The sequence below is a fragment of the Aotus nancymaae genome, unplaced genomic scaffold (genome assembly GCF_030222135.1).
Source record: "Aotus nancymaae isolate 86718 unplaced genomic scaffold, 86718_ANA_hifiasm-v0.15.2.pri h1tg000007l, whole genome shotgun sequence".
NCBI classification, from domain to species: Eukaryota; Metazoa; Chordata; class Mammalia; order Primates; family Aotidae; genus Aotus; species Aotus nancymaae.
In genome coordinates, this window is record NW_026988418.1 from 54,734,383 (window position 1) to 54,743,410 (window position 9,028).

Consider the following 9,028-nt stretch of genomic DNA (forward strand, 5'->3'; position numbering starts at 1 on the left):
CTGGGCAAAGTGTGTGGAACAGCCCAGCTTTCTGGGCCACTTTCAGGTACTTGGCAGCCACTGTCTGCTCTCAACGTGCCATCTGTGAGATTCAAAAGAGCCACCACTGAGCTGTTAGGTTGCCCTGACGTGGGAAATTCTCATTGCAAGGAAGCAGTGAGGCGGATGAAGCAGGAGGCGTCCCCAAGATCATTCACCCAGCTTGGCCACAAATGTGCCCAGCACAGTGAAGGCCCTCAGCAAACGGGTACCTCCCGTCCCCTCCAAATCTGGATGGCCCACCCCAGGACCTGGTGACCTGGGATAGACTCCTTATTCTTCTGTCTCAGAAGGATCTTCTTCCCCTGGTTTCAGCAGGGAGTGGGGCAGGATGGAAAAAAACACGCAGTAGCCAACAGCCTGCTGATGTCACCAAGCCGCAGGGTTACCCTGCATTGATTAAACACAGCTGGTGTGGGCCAGGCATGCAGGCTCATGCATGTGATCCCAGTGCTTTGGGAGGCTGAGGTGGGAGGATCGCTTGAGCTCAGGAGTTCAAAACTAGCCTGGACAACACAGTGAGAACCCATCTCTAGTTTATTATTATTATTATTATTATTATTATTATTATTATTTTGTCCCAGAGTCTCGCTCTGCTGCCCAGGCTGCACAGAAACTTCTCCGTTGTTCTCTTTCCTTTCTCGTGGCCTTTCTCTCTCTTCCCCACTGGTGTGTTCCCTTTGTTGTCATTTTCCTGTCCCCTCACCTTCCTCTTCCATCTTTTGCTTCCTGTCTAACTGCACTCCGCTCTCTCTACACCCTCAGTCCCAGGTTTCACTCTTCCTGCCTGCAGCCAGGGGGTCTGGCCAGGCAATCACCCTGGACACCAGCACTTTCGGCAGGTCCTCAAGGAGTTGCCAGACTGTCCTGGTTGGTAAATCAGGTTGGGTACATCAGAATCCCTCAGGGCTTTGGCCCAGGGCTGCTGTACACCTGAACAGCAGGTGTACCTGTCTGGGCCCATGTAACTAATGTCCTAGGGGATGCGACCTGGCATAGCACGGATGTGCCCGGGGCTTGCTCCTCGCATTTCTGCCGAGGTTCCTGCCAGTACACTTGTAAACAGAAGAAAAGCAGATCCTCTTTAGGAACTCCTGGCTCATCTGGGCTCAGATTTATTGGTGTTTATTTGGAACAATTACATGATCATCTTCTCCCCCTTGATGTTGAACCAGGTGTTCTTATTAAAAGAAAGCCAGATGTTCTTCTTTGGTTGATTTTGCTCTTACAGTTTCCAAGAAATGAGGTGGGAATTGAAGACACTTTTTATCTGAAGAACTAGAAAACTTCTAATACCCTGGCACCTGTAAAAAAAAAAAAAAAAAAGCCAGCAAGTAGAAAGGGAGTGTGGGTGAGGGGGCAAGGGGAAGGGCTCCTGTATGCAGGCATGGCGTAACGATGAGACAGCAATCACTGGACAAGGCTGGCTTCACTTCAGTTCCCTTCCCAGGGGTTTATTATTTTTTGGCTGGAAGACTCAGCAGTTTTGTTTTCCCCCACTTGCCTTTAGATATATGTTGATTATATGGTAATTCTCCTGAGACATGCTGTTGGATATACTGCTGCTCCCCTTAGAACTGGGATGTCAGCAACACATTGATTTAAATTTCTGTTTAATTTTAAAATTATTACTCTGTCAGAAGTACTAGTAATAGTGATAAAATTAATGTAGGAGCTTATTAATATCTTATAGGACATGAAAACCTTTTTCTTCTGTCCTGTTAGGGAATGGGCGTGAGGGTGAGTCCAAAGCTGTCAGGACAGGATCCCTGACTCCAGGCACAGAGCGCCAAGTAGGTCCTCCCCATAAGATATCCAGATATCCAGGCTCTAGGGATGTACACCTTCCTGAGGCCACTGGAATTCACAATGACAGCACCCAGGGAATGCAGTAGAGGACATCAGGCCCCTCATCAAGGAAAAAACTGTAAAGATACAGGAACTGGGAAGCAAGATTTATCAATGCAGTGAAGACTATGGCCTCACGATTGCTTGAGAGAAAATCAACCTATCATTTATGTCCGAAGGTTTGAATGTTTGTGACCCCTCCAAAACTCCTAAATTGAAACCTCACCCCTAGTACAATAGTGTTGGGAGTGAGGCTTTAAGAGGCAGCTAAGTCATGAGGGCAGAGCTATCAGGAGTGGACTAATGTTGTTATGGAAAGAGCTCACAGACGTGAGTGCTCAGAGAAGAGAGTTCACTGACTTGCCCTTTCACCTTCTGCCCTGTGATGACACAGCAAGAAAGCCCTCGCCAGATGCTAACACCTTGATCTTGGACTTCCCAGCCTTGATAACTGTGAGATAACAACCTTGTGTTTATTAGGAATTGCTTAGTTCCAGGTATCCCGTGAGAGCTGCATAAACGCACTAGGTGACATCCCATCTTGAAACTGAGCCAGTGTTGCTGCCCACTGATCTCACTAGGTCATAAGGAATTAGGACAAGACGTGCTAGAGCTCTTCAAAGCACCTCAGATGTAATGCGGGCCAAAGTGTTTCTTGAAACACACATTATAAAATATCAGCAATGCTGGCTCTATTCCCTTCACCTTCCTCTTGTAGCCCCACAGGACCCAGAAGCCAGCAGCCATCCTGGAGATGAAGGTTCATCTCTTTTGACTGCTCTCTCCAGAAGCAAGAACCAGTCCTTCTGGGCCCTGAAGCTCTCCCTGCCCTGGGCTGCTCTTGGTCCCCTCTGCCACAGCCCAGATAAGGACCGTGAGCAGAGGTGTGAGCCTGCAGTGACTCAAGGTGGGAGGAGCTCCCATGAGGAACAAGAGATGCTTGTCCAGGGCTCCAGTTGTAGGCACCAGGCCAGCTGGCCCCCACCACACTCTAAATGACCATACCCCAGCCCTAGTCCCATGGGGAACTGAAGTGCTTTCACTAACTGCTATGTCCATTATAAAATCAAGGAGGGGAAAAGGTTACTAACATGATGAGCATTTGTGTTTTATTTGTCAGGAAAAACTCTTAGTTACAAAAATGTTTTCTCCCCACTGGTCCCACTGTTGTCCAGGTGACTTTGAAAGCCAACTTACTGTTTTCCTGTGATGAGAGCCACACAACTCCTAAACCAACCCTTGTACATGTTTAAAAATGTTTTGCATCTGGACTTAGGCCAAGCAGGGGCCAGAGGAAGCGTGGACTAGAAGAGGGCTTGCAGCTCAAAGTCCAGGCTTCTGTGCTGGTGGTGGCTCTGGGGAAGTCCCTGAGAGGCCACTTTCCTGCAAAGGCCTCTGTACTGTACCTCAGCCACAGGCTCAGCCACTTGATGTGGGTGGTTTTTCCCAGGGAGGGAAATCGGCTGAGGTCCAAGGAAGGAGAGGGTCAGTAAACAAGGCACTGAACCATGGTCCTCAGTGTGCTGTGGTCAGTGGATGGAGCAGGAAGTACAGGCTTTGACCATGCTGCTCCTTCCAGGATGCTTCTGGTTCATTCATTCATTCATTTATTTGAACATGTTGTTGGTGCCAGGTGCTATGCAAAGCCTGGTTCTAGAGAACATGTTTGCTGAAATCTTGTACATCTAAGCTTGGCTCCTTGATGCTCAACTGAGTCACTTTAACCTTGGCTTTTTCATAAAGTCCTCTAAGCCTATTTCTATAACTCTAAACAGCTTTTAATTGCACCCTGTACTTTGGAAGTCTTAATTGAGTTAATGAATGTCAAAAAGTAGTCACCATAGTGTCTAGAAAGGGGTAAACAAAAGGTAAAGAACCAAGAATCAGGTGAGCAATCCAAGTACATCCCTTTAACTTCATGTCACTGAAAGAGGCATTGAAGAGGGTAGGAAAGACAGTCTTAAATTGCTGGCACCATCCCTTCCTCATCTTCTGGCAGTAGGAGAATTCGTTTGTTGGAGGAGGGACAGAGCAGTGATTGGGGACTCTTCATTGGAACTCAGCGCTGCCCTGTCCCAGTGGAAAGCAATGCTGAGCTGAACTCAGCCTGCACCCACAGAAAGGGCATGTACACCTGCCCCAGCCAGGGGGAATCTCCCATCCCAGGGGTTGGAACTTCAGTTTTGGCAAGCTTCGCACCAGGAGCTCAAGTGCTCTGGAGCTCTACATAAACCTGAAAGGCAGTCTAGGCCATGAGGACTGAAATTCCTAGGCAAGTCCTAGTGCTGTGCTGTGCTCAGAGACCGTGGATGAGGGGGACCCAGGACCTGGGAAGATACCAGCCCAGCTGGTAAGGGAATGCTTGCAACACCAAGCCCAGGCAGTTCAGCTCACAGCAATACAATGACTTCTTCTTTTTGCTTGGCAAGGGTAGAGGAGAGAAGAAAGAGGAATTGCTCTTGCATCTTGGATACCAGCTCAGCCACAGCAGACTAGGGCACCAGGCAGAGTCATCAGGCCCCCATTTCAGGCCCTAGTTCCTGGGCTACATATCTAGACACATATGATCCAGAAAAGAACCGGCTGCCTTGAAGGGAAGAGCCCAGTCCTGGCAGGATCCATCACCTGCTGACTGGAGAGCCCAAAGGCCCTGAAGAGCCAGCAGCAGTACACGGGGAGTACACCACGGGCCTCAGGTGAGACTCTGACATGTGCTGGTTTTAGGGACCAATGGGCCACAGCGGGGTAGACCACCAAATGGGTTCTTTGGGTTTCTAATCAGCAGGCCTCGGCTCTTGAATGACATTTGTGGACCTGCCCTGGGTCAAAGGGAGCCCGCTGCCCTGAAGGGTGAGTCCCAGGCCTGGTGGTATTCACTACAAGCTGACTGAAGGGCCCTTGGGTGCTAGGCAGACATGGGCAGCAGCCTGGCAGTACTCTCTGTGTCACTGTGGTGGTGAACACAAGGAGAGACTCCGCTGCCTGTGGAAAGAGGAAACAAGAGTCAGAAGGACTTTTTTGTGAGGTTTGGGTGCCAGCTCAGCTGCAGTAAAATGGAGCACCGGGTACATTTGTAAGGTTTCTGACTCCAGGCCCTGGCTGCTCTATGGCATCTCTGGACCTTCCTGGGTCCTGGAAGAACCTACCATCCTGAAAGGAAGGACAGAAGCCTGGCTGGCTTTGCCACCTGCTGATTCCTAGGGCATTGAGTGAAAATTACAAACAAAGTACCCAAGTAGTGGTTAAAATGGGCCTTGGGTGAGACCCCATGATGCATGGCTTCAGATCAACATTGGTGGGCTTGGACAAGATCTGCAAGAAGTGTCTGGATGAACAGGCAGAGAATCTTGTCCTCTTTTCTCACTTTCTTCCAAACAGTCTCTTTCTCTCTGTTGAGCTGTCCAAAGCTGGGGAGGGGTGACACAAGTATCCCTCTGACCACCACTCCTGGGGCTGCACTGAGTCAGATCTGAAGCCAGTGCATCACTGTGACGCTGGGACATCCCTTCCCATGCAGCTTAGAGCTTGTGGTTCATTCATAGTTTCCAAACGCTCCATGTGCTCTGTATTGATGTGTCTCATCTTCTCATCTAGATCGTCCCAGCATCACCAAGCATCCCACACACCAGTCATGTCACCTTTGACACTTGCTTAAATTACTCTGAATCTCTCTTTCCTTGAAATAAAGAGAAAAGCAACCATCTCTCTCACCTTCCCAAACTGTTGTAAGATATAAAATGAATAGTAGAACTGTGGTATTTTAGCATTGAAAGAAAACTCAATAATATCCAATCACTCAATTTCCAGATGGTGAAAGAGGATTCTGAGAAGTTTACAGAGTTCCTTTTCCCAGGTACAGAGCTAGCAATGATAACTAAAGCTATCTTAAACTTACTGTAGCTATACTTAGGTGGTGATTCACTTATGGAGCATTTTCACATAACTAATTTAATCATTGTTCATTCACAAATAAGCCCCTGTTCCATGTGCTAGGCAGGGGGGTGAAGATCGACACCAGGCTCCACCCTCTTGGAGCTGTGGCCTCGAATACAAAAGTGAGAGACACAGCAGTGCCGGGGAGACACAGCAGGGGCTGGGGCCAGGGAATGTCTCAGACAGATTAGATCAGTGACAGCCCTGGGCTACAGACAGGAGACTTTTAGGTGAGATGGCAACCAAATTCAAATGGTACCTGTGGTTTTCAACCCCAATGTTGGGCTGTCTCTGCATCAATATCATGCAAACTAAGCACAGAGGGATCAGGGGAGGATTCCTGATGTTCCCCAGGCTGAGAGGGCTCAGATCTTGGAATAACTCTGGGAAGGGAGGTAGCTCAGGGCAGTGGTTGGGACACAGATGGGCCAGACTGCCCAGGCCCACGCCTTGGCTGACTCCTTTCTAGCTGTGTGGCATGGACAATCGCAACAACCATGCTGAGCCTTGTTTTCTCATCTGCAAATGGATAGAACAGGGCAGCTACAAGCACTCAGTGGGGTGAAATTTCCAAAGGCTTAGACCATGACCTGGTACGTAGCCAGTGCAGCAAGAGTATTGGATGATGAACCCTTGTGCCCTCATTGGTGAGACAGGAATGGTTATTTCATGCTGGAGTTGACACTGACATTTTAAGGAAGAAAGTGGAATCTAAGTGGAGGATCAGAGGAAGCGCTGGGTTTGGATGGAGGCTGAGGAAGGGAGAGGGCAGCTGTGTCAGGAGGAGCAGAGACATGGGAAGTTCAGAGCTGGCATGAGTCCTGACGGGAGAGCCGTGGGTTGGGCCGCACACTGCCGTCTCGCCTCTGGCTGGGGGGACCAGAGGTCCTGGCACACTTCACATTGGGGATTCTTTCCTCTTGGGCTTGATGTGCTGTTCAGATGCAGCAGGAGCTGCCTGGGAATGTCCAGCTCATTTCATCGCTCTCGGCTCTGGGGGAGTGGCCTGCCACAGAACGTCCATGGAGACTTGTCTACAGCTGGGTTTTTGGTTTTAGATTTGTTTTCTAACTTATTTTAACTTCCAGATGAAAAGTGATATTTTGCCAGATGGGGGCAGGCTAGGTTTTGTGACCAAGGCCTGCCAGGTTGTGGCCAGCTCTGAGGGAAGGGTGTACTCGATCCTGGCCTGGCCGTCACATGGAGCAGCCTGCAGTGTTTCCAGGCTTCTCAAGGCCAGATGGCAGGCTGAGCTGGCTGCCCTGGGTCTGGGGTTCCCAACCTCCCAGTGAAGGAAGCAGAGCTCCACGCTGCTGAACTCACACAGCGTTTGGAGCCAGGCCCCTGACTCAGAGACCAGTGGGAGAAATTGAAGAGGAGCCTGGACCTGTCCTAAAGAAGGAGGGCAGCTGATCCCGTGAGGTGAGCAGAATCACGGCTGAAGACTCTGGAGAAGCAACTGTTGCTGAGGGGGCGTTCGCACCACCTGTGGTGTGCTCACAAAAGGTGACCTTGTGAAGTGTACTTTCATTTATTTATTTATTTATTTGTTATTTTTTCATTATACTTTAAGTTCTGGGGTACATGTGCTGATCGTGCAGGAAGTTACATAGGTATACACGTGCCGTAGTGGTTTGCTGCATCCATCTCCCGGTCCTCTACATTAGGTATTTCTCCTCCCCAGTCTCCTCACCCACTGCTATCCCTCCCTTAGCCCCCCACCCCTCAACAGGCCCCAGTGTGTGATGTTCCCATCCCTGTATCCATGTGCTCTCATTGTTCAACCCCACTTATGAGTGAGAACATGCAGTGTTTGGTTTTCTGTTCTTGTGTCAGTTTGCTGAGAATGATGGTTTCCCACTTTATCCATGAATTTTGGGTTTTCACACAAAATATATAACTTTTTTTTTCTTTTTTTGAGATGAAGTCTCGCTCTGTTGCCCAGGCTGGAGTGCAGTGGTGCAATCTTGGCTCACTGCAACTTCCATCTCCCGGGTTCAAGCAATTCTCCTGCCTCAGCCTCCTGAGTAGCAGGATCACAGGTGTGCACCACCATGCCTGGCTAAATTTTTTTGTATTTTTAATACAGACAGGTTTCACCATGTTGGTCAGGCTGGTCTCGAACTCCTGATCCCATGATCTTCCTGCCTCGGCCTCCCAAAGTCCTGGGATTAAAGGCATGAGCCACTGTGCCTGGCCAACAACATTTTTAAAAGTCAAAAGACATAAGTATTTGAAGATACACCTCAACTGTATTCTTTGCTCCTACCAGCTGCAGAGTTAGCCCATCATTAACAGAGTTAGCAGTGAGGAAGGCCACACTTTGGTGATCTCTGTGACAGCTGAAGCCCTGGTTTCCTGAAGATGTCACTGCCTACAAGCACAGCAGGGGTAAATAGACTCAGCAGAGGAGGCGATGTGCCTGCTAATCTGTTCCCCTGCATTCCTCCAGGAAATAAGCCATCTACAAAAATGTGACATGAGAGGAAATGTGTAACCATCTACAAAAATTTTGTAGCCATCTACAAAAATGTGACATGGCATTTGTTAATGCCATGACAAGCACCAAAATGACAGCTGGGCCAGAAGCAGGTCATCTCCTCCCTCAGAACTGCCCACAGCCTGGCGGGATTTGCCCGTGATGCTCAGCCAGCTCCTGCTGGGGGAGGCCTCCCCTGATGACCTGAATGGGCAGCTCACCGGGGTGTCCCAGCCAGGATTCCACACATTGTCAAGGTGAGGAAGAGCCCTGGGTCCTCCGCTGTGACACAGGTGTGGACCCAGCACACTTCATGTGCGTGGGCAAATTTATAAAGATGGACAAGACAATATTTGAATTTTTTAAGTTACTTACAAATATTTTAAATTTTAACTTTTCATTTTTTTTCATGAGACATAAAAATTAGAAGCATAAAAATAAACTTTGGGAGGTGGGGAAGGCACTCTCGGTGACATCACGGGTAGGGTGACCACTATGTAAATGAGGCAGAGCAGGGGCTGCCGCTTCGCCACCTTCTCCTTCCCCACGAAAGAGTTCCCTCTGTGGGAGTGAGACCAGGACTGCTGGTCGGACTTGAGAGTCCCAGATGTGTGTCAGAGCTAGGAGGGCTCCGGGCTGCAGGGGTTGGGGGTGGGTGCATGGGCCAAGTCACCGTGTGTGTAAAGGGTGAGGCGTATGAGGCTGTGTCGGGCAGAGGTATGTTAGTTT